The sequence below is a fragment of the Pipistrellus kuhlii genome, unplaced genomic scaffold, assembly GCF_014108245.1.
Source record: "Pipistrellus kuhlii isolate mPipKuh1 unplaced genomic scaffold, mPipKuh1.p scaffold_m20_p_15, whole genome shotgun sequence".
NCBI lineage: Eukaryota > Metazoa > Chordata > Mammalia > Chiroptera > Vespertilionidae > Pipistrellus > Pipistrellus kuhlii.
In genome coordinates this window covers 44,601,887-44,615,778 of record NW_023425460.1, presented here as the reverse complement: position 1 = coordinate 44,615,778, position 13,892 = coordinate 44,601,887, and positions in this window count along the sequence as shown.

Genomic DNA, 13,892 nt, shown 5'->3' with positions numbered 1-13,892 from the left:
CCCGGAGAAGGAGACGGATTCCTCCTGGCGGGAACCGACCCTGCCAGCAGAGGCTCTGGCCCCGGGACACAGCTGTGTATGAAGCGCTGGTTCGGGAAGCCAGGAGGGGAGCAGCCACGGGGAAGCAGGAGACCTGGACTTAACTGGTTGGTTTTTGGGAGGACAATCCAGGCCCCAGCCCCGCCCACTCCCCACCCACCTCCGGGAGATGCTTGGGCTCCAGAGGGGAGGAAGCACCCACCACGTTCAGCTGCAAGACCCTTCACACCCACGTTCGAAAACAGGCGCGTCTGTCATCAGGGGAAACACACGTTTGAAGAGATTCAAGTATGAGGACCAGGGCGTCTCAGCAACAAAGAAACATCATCAGGAAAGAGGCTGATGGCAGGTGGGAGGGGAGGGTCCTTGTGCGCTGACTTCGCTGAAGTTGTCCCCTGGGGGTGGAATGCTCCCCTCACCCCCCACCCAGCCGTCTGCTCCAGCTCCTCGTGTGGAAGCGCAATCACACATGCCCCCACAGACTGTGACTTCATCCGTGATCGCCGAGTGGGAGAACCGTCGTAGCAGCTGGGAGAAGCCAGGACCCAGCCCTCCGACACGACCAGGCCGGGGCGGGCGCAGGCCTGGGACCCTGCCCACCCCACCCCGGCTTCCCGCGCGACGTGCCTGTCGTCGGCCACAGATGCAGCGCGGAGAGCATCCATCCTCTACTCCGTCTTGGCATCTGGGCGATTTCAAAATGGTTTATGCTGAACATTAACAACGACCTCAGCGGTTCCCCTGGCGCCCTGGCTGTGGTTTTGCTGCTATTTGGGCTAATTAATGTACTAAGTTTCAGTTCCTAAACCTAAGACGTCCCGGCTGATTCTCCCGAGCCCGCCGTGCTGTCGTTCCGGATGGCTGGGCCCATCTTTTGGGAGCGGAGACGGGAAGTCAAGGGCAACTTGGTTTGCACGTGATAACCCGCCTCTGGCGGCAGATGCCACGGCCCTGAGGCCCTCAGGTGGCGGAGGCGTCCTGGTCTCAGCTGTCCCCGTGACCCTCACAACCCGCCCCTCCCGCCTGGAGCGCCGCTGGTGACGGCGCACGGCCCGGACACTGCCCTGGCCAGTCAGGCCTCTGAGGAAAGGTCCCTTCCACATGTTGCCCGTGAACTCCTTCGTGGTGAGTGTCCTGGGTTCTTCTCTCACCTGGTGCCCGGCGTTCGGGTTCGATGGGGCAGAGATGGCGCTCTAGAGGGCACTGATCAGGTCCCGGCACCCTCACGCGCGCAGCTCAGCCCACGTATGCCCGCTGTGGTGGGGGGCCAGTGAGTGTCCCATGTCCCATGGCCACCTGCAGGGGTACAGACCTCCTCTAATGGCAGAGGTGCCACCGCTCCCAGCTCCCAAGGGACCAGGGCGGTGGCCCTCTCCCTGGCGCTGAGCAGAGGGATGAGGGCGGGGCCCTGTCCCTGATGCTGAGCAGCGCTCCGCTCCGGCTCCCTGGCCAGCACTCCTGTCTCCAGTCGGGTCTGTGTCGGCCTTTCAGTGGCCGAGTGCCAAGTCTGTGCGTCTCCTGGAAGCGGGTGTGTTTAGGATCCTTATGTGGCCGGCTTTATTTTCCATGTCTGGCTGCACACTGTGTCCCATCGAGGACTCTCTGCGTGTGGCTTTGCTGTCCCCCTAGAACGGGAGGCTGGTGCCCCTCGTCCCCCCTTGAACATGGAGGATGGTGACTCGCTTTGCACCAGAGAACATGGAGCCAGTCACCACGTGAGGAATCCGGCACCTTAGGCAACCCTGTGGCAAGTCCAGGCGCCACCACAGGCTCTGGTCTAGCTCTGGGCCCTCACAGGGGACGGAGGTGGGGACACAGAGACAGGCAGAGAGAAACATGGAGACAGGTACAGAGACAAAGAGACAGACAGAGACAAACAGGGAGAGACAGAAACAGAGAGACACAGAAACAGAGACAGAGAAAGAGATAGAGACAGAGAGACAAAGAGAGACACAGAGACAGACAGAGAGACACAGAGACACACAGAGATGGGGATGGGCAGGTCCTGGGTGCCAGCTGATGGAAGAGCTGGCCACGAAGACAAACAAGAATGCAGAGAGAAATCTGCACGTCCAATGAGAGTGGGGGGATACTCTCTAATGGCGGCTTCCTGAGCCTGAGGCCCACGCTACCTGTGCGGCTGAAAATGAAATGCAGGGAGCGCGCGACGGGAAACCCAGCCGCCCTGCAGGGTGAGCAGACACGGGGTCTCGCTCCCTCCCTCCTCGACCCCAGATGCTCCGCGCGCTGCACCACCTCCGCCACCTCCGCCACCCTTCCCTCCGCCGTCGGAACGCCACACTACCGATAAAAAATGTGCTTTTTAGAAATCGCTTAAGTTATGAAACTTGGCCCACGTCCTCAGGAAAATGAATGGGCTACATCCAGCCAATTAAAAATGCTCAATAGTTAGTTCCAAGGCCACAGTTAATCAATTTCAAGTGGGCCGTGAGGAAATGTGCACGGTTATTCAACGTTGCCCAACTTCTGCCTGAGCTCCATTTATTTTACTGCTCAAGTCTTCAGTGACCTCATTTGTTTTAATTACTTCCGCTCCTACATTAATTAGTTGTATTTTAATATTTATCTTTAAGTTCTAGAAGTTTCTTCCCGATTTTTTTTTTCCCAACAAGGTGAAAAATCACTTCCCTGTACTTTTCTTCCCAAGCCCGTATTTTTCAAGAAATCAAATGAAATAACTCCAGTCATCCGTCTCCATTTACTTTTAAAAAGTTTAAACGGCAGGAAATGAAAAGTCATAGGTATTGCGTTCATGTGAATTCGCATGTAGATGATCATATCAGTTTCTCGCCAATTGCTCAGGGAAAGGAAATCTTATAAAAGCCAAAGGGAAGTTTAAATCAAAGTGAGCCAACACCACGCTGCTGGTCCCGTTTTCGGAAATATTTTATCCTTCATGTTCTCGGTGTCATGTGCTCCTCTCCGCAGCCCGATGCCAGCCTCACAGGCGGGTGAAGGCGAGGTCGGCCTCCCGCGGCCTCTTCCGGCTGACCGTCCCTCTCCCCGGCCTGCGCTGCCCCCACAGCTCCTCAGTCCTGCGGGTGACTCCATGCTCATAGTGACAGTTCCCCTGTCTCCCTCCGTGTGGGACTGCTGAGTCCCCAGACTCTGTCCCAGGGCCGGTGTCAGGGCAGGGACTTCATGTTGGAGTCCACGCGGCCAGCAGCCCCTGGCTCAGAGGGGGTGGGACCCCGGCACCCAGCACCCAGCACGGTGCCCTCTCTGCTTCCTGGTCATGCCAGTCCAAACTCTGCCAGCGTGTCCCAGCGTTGCCATCCCAATAGGGTGCCTGCCCTTCTGAGAGCCCCCACGCCGGGCTGGCCTTCAGAGGCACCGTCCACATCCGGCCTCGCAGGAGCTCTCGGAACAGCTCGGGGGCCTAGCCCCCCCAGAGGAAAGATGGAGACCTGCAGGGGCACAGGCCGCCTCGTGAGCAAGGCTTCGGCCCAAGCCGGCCCCTCCCAGTGGCGGCCCTTTCATGGCACCTGCTTTGCAGGGGAGACACTGGGTGGGGCAGCCATGCGCTGGGGCTCAGAGCTCAGATGCCCGTGGCACTGGAAACAGCAGCACCCCTGCCGGCTTCCTCAGGTCCCGTGTTCCCTCACCCGCCACCTTCCAGCCCCTGGCGCCCCGCACGGTGTGTCTGCGGCCCCAAAGCTCACCGCGTCTCTCACCAGGTGCGTCTCCGTGCAGACCAGCTCCCCGTGGAATAATGTGTGACAGGAGCATCCTTCTTCATCGAGACGCTGCTCCGTTGGTTTTCTTCTAATGAAGCATTATGGCGGTGGAACGAGAATTCACTCTGCCACCAGCCTGCGCCACGCCGGGCATCGACATTTCAGACCAACTAATGCGTGCGTTCCCGGGCGGCCTGCGGGAGGCACGGAGGGGCTCCATCTAGAGGAGCAGGCAGCGGGCGCAGCGACCCAGCAGCCGGCGTCTGCCGACGAGAGCACGAGGCTCACATCGTGGCCTGGGGAGGATGTGCCAGGGGACCCGGGACAGAGCGGGCTGCCTGGAGTCAGCCCCGCTTCCCGAGAGCCACAGCCACGCCCCACACAGGCCCTGTGGGCTCAGCTCTGACGTGTCAACGGAGCAAAGCCACACCCCCAGCTTCTGTTCCCCGGAAACGGTGGGCTAGGGAGTCAGACCCCTCTGTGTTGTTGGCACCCAGGATGACATCAGCGGGGGGAACTACAGTAGGGCCAGAGCCCTCCCCGAGCTGAACAGGAGCTGAAGCAGGTGCCAGGACTCTCAGATGCTGAGGTGCTGACCAAACACTCGGCCGGGACGTGCTGTTTAGAAATGATTACACAAACGGACATGGGACATGAAGAAGTGCCCGGGGTCAGTGGTCACGAGGAGATGCAAGTTAGAGGCACAGGGCCTGCAGGGAAAAGGCCGGGCGAGCGGTCAGACAGCAGGGAACGGCGGGAACCACTGGGGTCCCGGGATCTGGTGGGTGGAGGGTGAATTGGGACAATGCTTTGCAGAACTGTCCATGAAAGCTGGCCAGGAGCACGCCATGCCGCCCTGCATGCTCTTAGGTAGTCAGCACACAGCGAGTGTGTGTGCATGCTACCGCAAGACAGGCAGGGCCGGCCCGGACAATGGTCTTTAACATACACACATTGGCATGTGTACACACACGTACGCACACAGATATCCCCACACAGCGAGCACACTGAAATACCTACACACACAGATATCTCCACACAGCACACACACAGCACACACACACACAAGCACATACACATGCACACACACACAAATATCCCCACACAGCACACACATGTGCACCCACATGTGCATGCACACACACATGTACACACACACACACACACAGGGATCAAATGCCATCTTTTCACCAGCTCAGTCTGAAAGGCATTGCCAGTCTTGAGCTAGGGCGCTGCAGAAACTCGATGGAAACCCACTGCACTCCCCGGGACCACTGGGGAGGGGTCTGCGCCCCCCTCGGCCACACGGGCAATCAGAAACCCAGGCGTGTCTCTGTGACAGGCGCGTCCCTCGTGCACATTAGCCTTTGTTTGGCATAAAAGCAGGGGCTCGGGGGCGACCGTAAACTCAGCTGGATTCTGATTGTTTCCGGACTCGGCCTTCCGTTCTGTTTTGGTAATCGCTTCCTAATTATCTTCCAGTTGCTAAATAACACTCCGCTCAGTTTATCAAACAGAACTCCGCGGAGCACCTCCGGAAGGCATTGTCGGCATTTGGTTCTGATCACGCCACCCAGCAGGATGGGGCCGTCCGCCGCAGTCACGTCGGCGCTGCGGGCCGGAGCTGGCAGAGGCTTCCCGCGGCAGATGCCGCCGCCTGGCAGGGAGCCGCCGCCCCGCGGCCCCCGTCGGCCCCCGGCCCCAGCAGCATGCCGCTCTGCGAACCTGGTTCAACGCACCACACAGGCCCTGCGGGCTCAGCTCTGACGTGTCACTGCTCTGCACGCCGTCACGCTGCCCTGACAACAGGGAAAAGCTGCACCGACGGGAGAGGAGGGGCCTGGCGTGGACCTGGCAGAAAGTGAGGTGACACCTGGGGAGGCGGTGCATCCAGAGAGCCAAGCCAGGGTCCCCAACCTGGGACCCTGGGATGGAGGCCGATGGGGCCGCCACTGGAAGGAAGATTTGCAGGTGATTTTGATGAACTGCTGGAGGCTCACAGTATGCGTGAGACACTGCTGGGGCTGCAGTTTTAGGGGGCACACCTCCAGAAACCCCCCGCATTCTCATACAGAGGAGCCAAGAAAAAAAATCCTTACGGTTCTGAGAGGGCAGGGGGACGTAAGCATATAGAAGTGTATGTCTCCGAAACCGGTGTGGCTCAGTGGATAGAGCGTTGGCTGCAGACTGAGGGGTCCCAGGTTGGATTCCAGTCAAGGGCATGTACCTTGGTTGCGGGTACATCCCCGGTGGTGGGTGTGCAGGAGGCAGCTGGTCGATGTTTCTCTCTCATCGATGTTTCTAACTCTCTATCCCTCTCCCTTCCTCTCTGTAAAAAATCAATTATATATATATATATATATATATATATATATATATATATATATATTTTTTTTTTTTTTTTTTTTTTTTTTTAAAGAAGAAGTAGATGTCAGGTCGTTGGCCCATGGGCAGTGGGACTGCTGGCTACGGTGGGTGTTGCGCTGTATGAGTCCTGTACGAATTTCGGACGTTAACCCCGTACTGGCAGGGAGAGCCGCCCACTCTGGGGGTGGCCCTTTCGTTTTGCTGGTAGTTTCCTTCGCCGCGCACACACCTTTTAGCTTGCTGTAATTCCATTTGTTTGTTTTGTCTTTTGTTCCCCTTGCCCGAGGCGATATATCAGAAATAACATTGCTCTGAGAAATGTCCGAGATTTTACTGCCTTTTTTTTTTTTTTTTAATATTTCTCTTATGGTTTCAAGTCTTACATGTAAGCCTTTAATCTGTTTGAGTTTATTCTCGTCTACGTTGTCAGGAGGTGGTCTGGTTTTATTGTTGTGTGCACCCATCTGTCCAATTTCCCCAGCCCCGGGGAGTGAGCAGACGGGGCCCGTATCGCCTCTCTCTGAAGTCCGAAGTAATGAGCTCCGCGCAGGGTCCTTAGTCCCTTCGCTTGTGTCTGAAGCTGGGACGGTTGGCATCTGTCTCGTGGTGGGAAATGGGGTACCTTCTGGGGATGCACCTCCAAAGCACATCAGAGGCTCGTGACGCATAAGCCGGGGACCGGGGCCTCTTACCAGTTGCTTCTAGACAGCTGTGCCCACAGCCCAGCTCTTTCACTGGGCTGGGGGATGAAGCCACAGAGAAACAGACTTCAGTGCAGAATGAGTGGGTTGACACCAAGTGACAAAGGTCGCCTACCCCGTGTGAAACGTGGGATGATCATTAGCTGGGGAAAAAGCAGAGACTCTGGCCTTCAACATGGAATAATCCAGACAAACATTGCCCCCAGAAGCACCTTGAGAAGGACCTTCAAACGCCAGGAAACACATTAGCGGGCCTTTGAACAGAGCACAGAGACTGCCTCCCTCCCTCTCTTCCCCTCCCAGCCGGCAGCCGGCAGTGAGGCGGGTCTGCAGTCCAGGAGGGGGCCCCACGGGAGGGTCAGGGCCTCGCCAGCCTGGGCTGCAGACCCCTGGGGCAGCGGCCCACGCTCTGAACCTGCAGGACCTGGGCCTCACCGCGGCGTTAGCTCAGCTCGGGGAGAACACGGCTGTTCTCAGCACCCGCGGACGGTCAGGCACGTTGGCATACAAGCTTGTTTTATGTTTTGTTTTGTTTTGTTTTGATTAAAATGTTGTTTGTATAACTCAAAGTAAATTCTTGTCCTCACTTCTGCCCCTGAGCCGTCTGCCGCCACCCTGCAGGCCAAGCCTCACGGGGGCCTCATGTGAGAACCTGCTGGCGCCACTGCCCTGCCCCGCCCCCTCCCCTCCGGGATGAGCCCAGCACCTGGCAGACGGGAAATTAAAATTTCACCCTCGCAGAGGCTGCTCTACAAAGACCGCGCCTGCCCCACAAAAGGCTTGCGTTTGCACACGGGAAAATCGATCCTTTCAAGAAGCTCAGCCTCCCATTTCAAGGCTGTTTTGCTGATTTTCTACGGAGCAGGCCCCAGCAACCCCACCCCCCGCACTCTCCTCCTTCCTGGCAGAGAACAGCGGGAATCCTGGAGCCCTGAGAGTGAGCCTGAGCTTTGGGGCCTGCTGCCCGGCCACCCCACAGGCGGGGGACAGCCCAGGCCCTGGTGCAGCTCAGGACGGCTGCAGAGCGGGCTGGCACCACGGGGCTGGCGTCTGGCTGTGGCCGCTTCGTGGCCATTCCCCATGACTCCGGCTCTGGACAGAGCGAGAACACAGAGTCTGTGCTCTGGACACGTTGCAGCAAATCGGGCCGCAGACCACCCCGAGCAGGTGAGGGAGGGAGCGGATCGGACGCTCATTGGCTGTGAGGACCCTCTGTGTCCTGGTCTTTTCCCTAAAGTGACAGAGGGTTTGGCTCAGTGGATAGAGCGTTGGCCTGAGGACTGAATGGTCCCTGGGTTCAGTTCCAGTCAAGGGCACGTACATTGGTTGCAGGCACCTCCCTGTCCTGGGCCCTGGACAGGGCATGTGCAGGAGGCAATCAATTTAAGTGTTTTTCTCATATTGATAATTTTCTCTGTCTTTCCCTCTCTCTTCTACTTTCTCTAAGAATCAATGGAAAACATATTCTCGGGTGAAGGATAAATAAATAAATAAAGTAACAGAGGGTGCGTCTGTGCGCTGTTACCTCTAATGTCCCACGGAGAGAGAGAAGAGGGGAGGGGTGCAGGAGGCATGGCCTGCCTGCTAGACTGCAGTACCCGCCACCTGCCAGGGTGCCTGAGCCACACGCGCCTGCCATGCCCGGAATACGTGCACCCCCTTCTCAAAGCCTCATGGCAGCCTGCACCCGGCACAGGCAGTGCCCTGTGCGCTGAGCCCTGCATACAGTCATCCTTGTCCATGGCCACTGCTGCCATGGCCCCTGCCCCCTCAGTGGAAATGGTTCCCATGGACCCAGATACGTCCCTCGGCCCAAAGGGGACTGGCGTCTTTCCACTTTTGTCTCACGGGTCCTTCAGTCTTCAAGGGACATGATGGTCTGAAGAGTTTGAGGCTGTGCGGCCGTTATGTTGGGGACCGTGGAAAGGAAGGGCTGGTGTCCAGCCAATTGGAAGAAGGATGTGTCCGTGTGAAAGCCGCACTCACACTGCAGAGATTGGCAGCCGGCAGAAAAAATGAGGCAGCAGGCTGTGTGCCTTTTTAGGAGTAAAAGTCTCCGGAATAGAGACTTACTTTTCGGAGCGACTTTCTAACAGCAAGGTCTTGGTTTCTTTCTGTGCTCACAGTAATTCTTGAATTGGAATGGTTATCCCTTTAAGTCCAAGGTCAGAAAACTGAACCTCATGCGCCACATTCGGCTCTTTCGCTCTTCCACAAAATACACGGCCTGGGCGAATCTATGTTGAAGAAGTGGCATTGGAAGAAGTTTAAGTTTAAAAAATGTGGCTCTCCAAAGAAATGTCAATCGTTGTCCTGTTGATATTTGGCTCTGTGGACTGACGAGTTTGCCGACCCCTGCTCTAAGACAACAGAGCCTTTTAGCTTTTCCCCATGTGAGAGTGTTGACAAGTATCTTTTGTAATTTGGTTACTAACAGAATGTTTCCTTAAATAACAAATGTTTAAGGGGGAAAAATCATCCATAACTGTGGATGGGGGGGTCGGAGGGAGGTTCTTAAATTAAGTGGGGCTCAGCAGGCACTGTTTTTGGAGGAGAAGAGGGTAAAATGGAGGGACTGGCACCCCTGGAGATTGGGAGGAAAAAGGGAGATGGCAACATTGGAACCTTGAAAGGAAAAATAGATTGCAGACATCCAAGGCCACACAGCCCCCCTCCCGTCACTCCCCGAAACGTGTGCGCTGGGACACAATCCCAGAAGCCGCTCTCACCATGTAAATAAGTCCCCAAGCCACCACCGTGGGAATAGACAAGAGCGGTCTCTGTGTAGAGCAAATGTGTCCTTTGTTAGGCAGAAAACGTTTCCTTTCTTCTTCTTGTCCTGTGCGCTGGTTTTTATTCGGATTCCAGTGCCATTGTTACCCCCCGCTGCCTGGAAACGCCGGAATGACTGAGCTGGAAGGAAAACGCTCCAACCGCCATGTGTACGCCCACGTACGTTATTGTTTAAAAGCGAAGGTGCCGAGACTGGGAGCCACACAGGCGCCACGGTGAGGGGTGTACAAGCTCGCTCTGGCCTATTCCCACCAGGAAGGGCCGAGTGGCCACACCTGCAATGAACCCCCGGTCCCACTGGGACCGGCTGGGCGGGTAGGCCGGGAGCTGAGTGCAGAGCTGGCGCAGAGAGCAGGCGTGACCCTGTGTGCATGCAGTTCCAGAGCAGGGAACACGGAGTGATGGGAGGAGGACAGTGGGGTGCCTCCATCTAGGGCATTGGTCCCCTGCCCTCCACTGGGATGAGCCCTCCGAGCCCACCTCCTCCATCAGAGCAGATCTTGGGCGAAGGCTGGCAGGGGGCACATGCCTGGGGCAGAGGTGCCCAGCTGGGCCTCACTGTCCCGATGGCCACGCCCAGCCATGGTCTCCTGACAGAGTGAGGCCGGCGGTCCTACTGCACCTCGCAAGCTGACCCCTTTTCACCTCGTTCCGGACCATCTTCGCCGTCAGTGTGGGAACACGATGGTGAGTGAAGGGAGTGAGGAGCAGGAAGCGTCCATCGTGCTGTGGGGGCGCAGGTCCGCCTGCAGCCAATCCGGGCGCAGGCAGCGCTCGGGGACTATGGCTGCGGACATCCCCCTGGAGCACCTGCCAGACATGGAGTCTGAGCCGAGAGGAATGAAAACTGAGCTCTCGGGGCAGGAGGGCCCATTGCTCACAGCGCAATGACACACCTGTGGGAGCTGCAGTGACACAGCGCGCTCCATGAGTCACACAACGATCACAACAGAACACCGGCACCGCTCGCAAAGGCTGAAGCCACGGAGACAGAGTGGGGCGCGGCCTCCTCCTCCCTCGATGGGACTCGGAGCAAAGGGAGCAGCTCTCTCCACGGAAGACTCACACCGCAGTGGGTTCCAGAATGTTCTTCTTTCTGTAAATCTCAGAGGAACCTGCATGAAGCAGAAGAGAGAGTCACCCACAAAGAAGCTGTTTCCTCGGTTTTACTTCTTTCATATTTTATTCCACGCCGGTAAAATAAAAATTAATACAACGTATTAAAAAGTAATGACGACTGTAGTAACGTTTTATTTAATACTCATTTGTATTCTAGCTGTATGTAGGTAGAAAATGTGCAGTGAGGAACGTATATTAATAAATGCCATTTAGAGGTTTTAAATTTGGGATTTTGTTTGTTTGCCCTTTGAAGAGAAGTACTCTTCCGCATTTGTAGGACAATCAGAATAGTCATACTAATAATAACACTGATAACAATAACAGCCGCTCATGCTCGTCTGCAGCTCTTTCTGTTCCCGCTGCTCTTGGTGCTGGTCACCCTGCACGTGTCTCCGCCCCCAAAACCCCCCGGAAGCAGGTCCCAGCCACAGATTCCATCAGCAGGAAGAGAACGTTTAGGTCATTTTCCCAAGGTCATGTTCAGAGTCACGCTCCTGCCCTCTGGGCTCCGCCGCTGCTGGCTGGTGTCCCTTTTGTCTGTGGGTTCTTCTGGCTGCAGTGGTGACTCCATTTGGGGGGACCATCTCATGTTATGTATTTTGCCCACACAATGGCCCTCAGAAGTGGTGGGTTCCCATCCGATTCAGCCACTCGGGAGCGTGCCACTGGGTGGGTCATCTCACGCCCTGGGCCTCGCTGGCCGTGGGTTTAGAATGGGGCCCACGCCCTGCCTGCCCACGGGGTAAAGGATGAGAATGGGACAGGGATGGGCTCCTGGGGAGGGCACAGTAGAGGGTCAGCTTTAAAAATATACATTTCTATTGATTTTTACAGATAGAGAGATAGAAACATCAATGATGAGAGAGAAACAGCGGCCAGTGCCTCCTGCACACCCCGCACTGGGGATGGAGCCCTCAACCAAGGTACATGCCCTCAACTGGAATCAAACCCGGGGCCCTTCAGTCTGCAGGCTGATGCTCTGTCCACTGAGCCACGCCAGCTAGGGCAGTAGAGGCCAACTTTTAACCTCTCATCCCCTCTGCCCACAGAGTAAAAACCGCTGAGCAAGGTGTATAGCTGCCCTATTTTTTGCTGCTTTAATTTTTAAAGGGACAGTAGAGATGGTAAAGATTCGGGACCGCCATTTATGGAGCAAGATTCAGACAGAACTCAGACCCATCCCCCTCCCTCCCGCCCAGGGGGAGACAGGGTAGCCCGCTGACCCCCTCACCCTCTGTTCTCACCATAAAACACAGGGCCGGGGGTGGGGGTGGGGGGCAGCGCCCACGGCTGGAGTGGTTGGACATTGAATTGAATAATTCATGCTAAAACATAATGCATACTGGGCGTCCACTAAATAGCTATCACGGCTCCCACCCTCCCTGAGCTGAGGGCCGCGTTACAGGAAGACGCGCCGAGGTTTCCGGGCAGCGGCCGTGAGCAGACGCCGGGGCCCGGGCGGGCGGGCGGGCGGGCGGGCGGGATGTTCTAAACGACGCTGCCCTGACGGCGCCTCTGAGCGCGCTCTCCAGACGGGTGGTCACATCCCTCCGTCCTGTCTCAGCACCCAGTGAGGTAATAAGCACGTGTCAGCCCCGCAGCCCCGCGGGCTCCACTCTCGGAGATGAGTGGTCAACCCGCCACTTCACAATTAGCGGCGGGTGACCTCCCCGTGCCGCTGTGCGCGGGGCACGCCGCACTCACAGGCCCGGGAGCGCGGTGCGGGCCCCTGCCCAGGGCTGCGTGTAAACGGGGGACGGGGTGGGGGTGGGGTGGGCTCCGACAGCCCTGGGAGCTCTGAGGAGAAACGGCAGGTGTCAGGGAGTCAGGCGGCGGAGGGGTGAGCCGCCGGGGGTGCGATCCCCATGCGGTGCACCTTGCATGTGGGGGCTCTGCACCCGGAGGCGCAGGGACAGCGAGGCAGGGAGATGGGGAGCACAGAGGGCAGATCTGTGCACGTATCTCGGGCGGCAGGCGCGACGACCCCGCGGACGTGATCTGAGCTTGTATCGGATGACGGCCGTGGTCGCACAGCATCAACCATGCCATCGGATGCTGCGTCCGGCTGACGGGAAAGAAGGCGGAGCAACACGCCGAGTCTCCCTCGGCCCAGGCCCTGTGTCCGGACCCAGGTTGTCAGTCTCCATGGCCCGGAGTAAGGATTTAGAAAAGAAGTTTGGAATTTGCTGCTTCCTTGTGCTGAGGGCAGGGAGACGGGCCTTCTGGGATATCGGGGTGCTGGTTCCAGATCGCCTTTCTAGCTTCCTCTCTTAGCGCCAGGACAGCCACACAGCCCTCCCGACTGCCCCAGGGGCGGACCCTCTGCCCTCAAACCCGCACTCCCGTCCATGGGCTCTGCCCAGCTCAGGCGCCTTCAGAGAGGCTGCGGAAGTGTGGCTCGTCCATCAACACTCTGCTCACCTGGCTATTCATCCAGGAAGCCTCTGGAAGGCTTCTACCCAGAGGTTATGGCCTTGACCGTGCTCCTTGGGGACAGGCCTGGCCTCCCCCACCCTTCCTCCCCAGGCCCATGGCTGAGCTGGGCTCACGGCAGCCATCCCGTGGCTTTCTCTAGAATCTAGAACACGGACAGACACACCCAAGCGAACAGAGACTCGGGATGCCACAGCGGACCCTGCTTTCCACCTCATCGAGCATCTTCTCGACACGCCGGGAAGGACCGCAGGCACCAGCGTTAAGGAAGCAGGCACTCCAACAGCCCTCCTGGGGAGGGCCGGCCTCTGAGGTTAGACGGAAATACAATTAAATGAGAGTAAGCACCCACTCAGGATTCGGTCTTGGTCCAAGAATAGAAACCAGGATGTAAATGAAGATGTGTTCTTATTTCTTAGGCCAGGGGTTGGCAAACGGCGGCTCGTGAGCCACAGGCGGCTCTTTGGCCCCTTGGGTGTGGCTCTTCCACTAAATACCACGGCCTGGGCGAGTCTATGTTGAAGAAGTGGCGATAGAAGAAGTTTAAGTTTAAAAAAATGTGGCTCTCCAAAGAGATTTCAATCGTTGTCCTGTTGATATTTGGCTCTGTGGACTAGTGAGTTTGCCGACCACTGTCTTAGGCAAAGCGGTTCTTGTCACTCAAGGGGTGTGCGTGCCCTGGGCGGGGCCAGGCCTGCCAGGCAGAGCTGCCACATAACCTCGAAGGGGCGCTGACACCGGA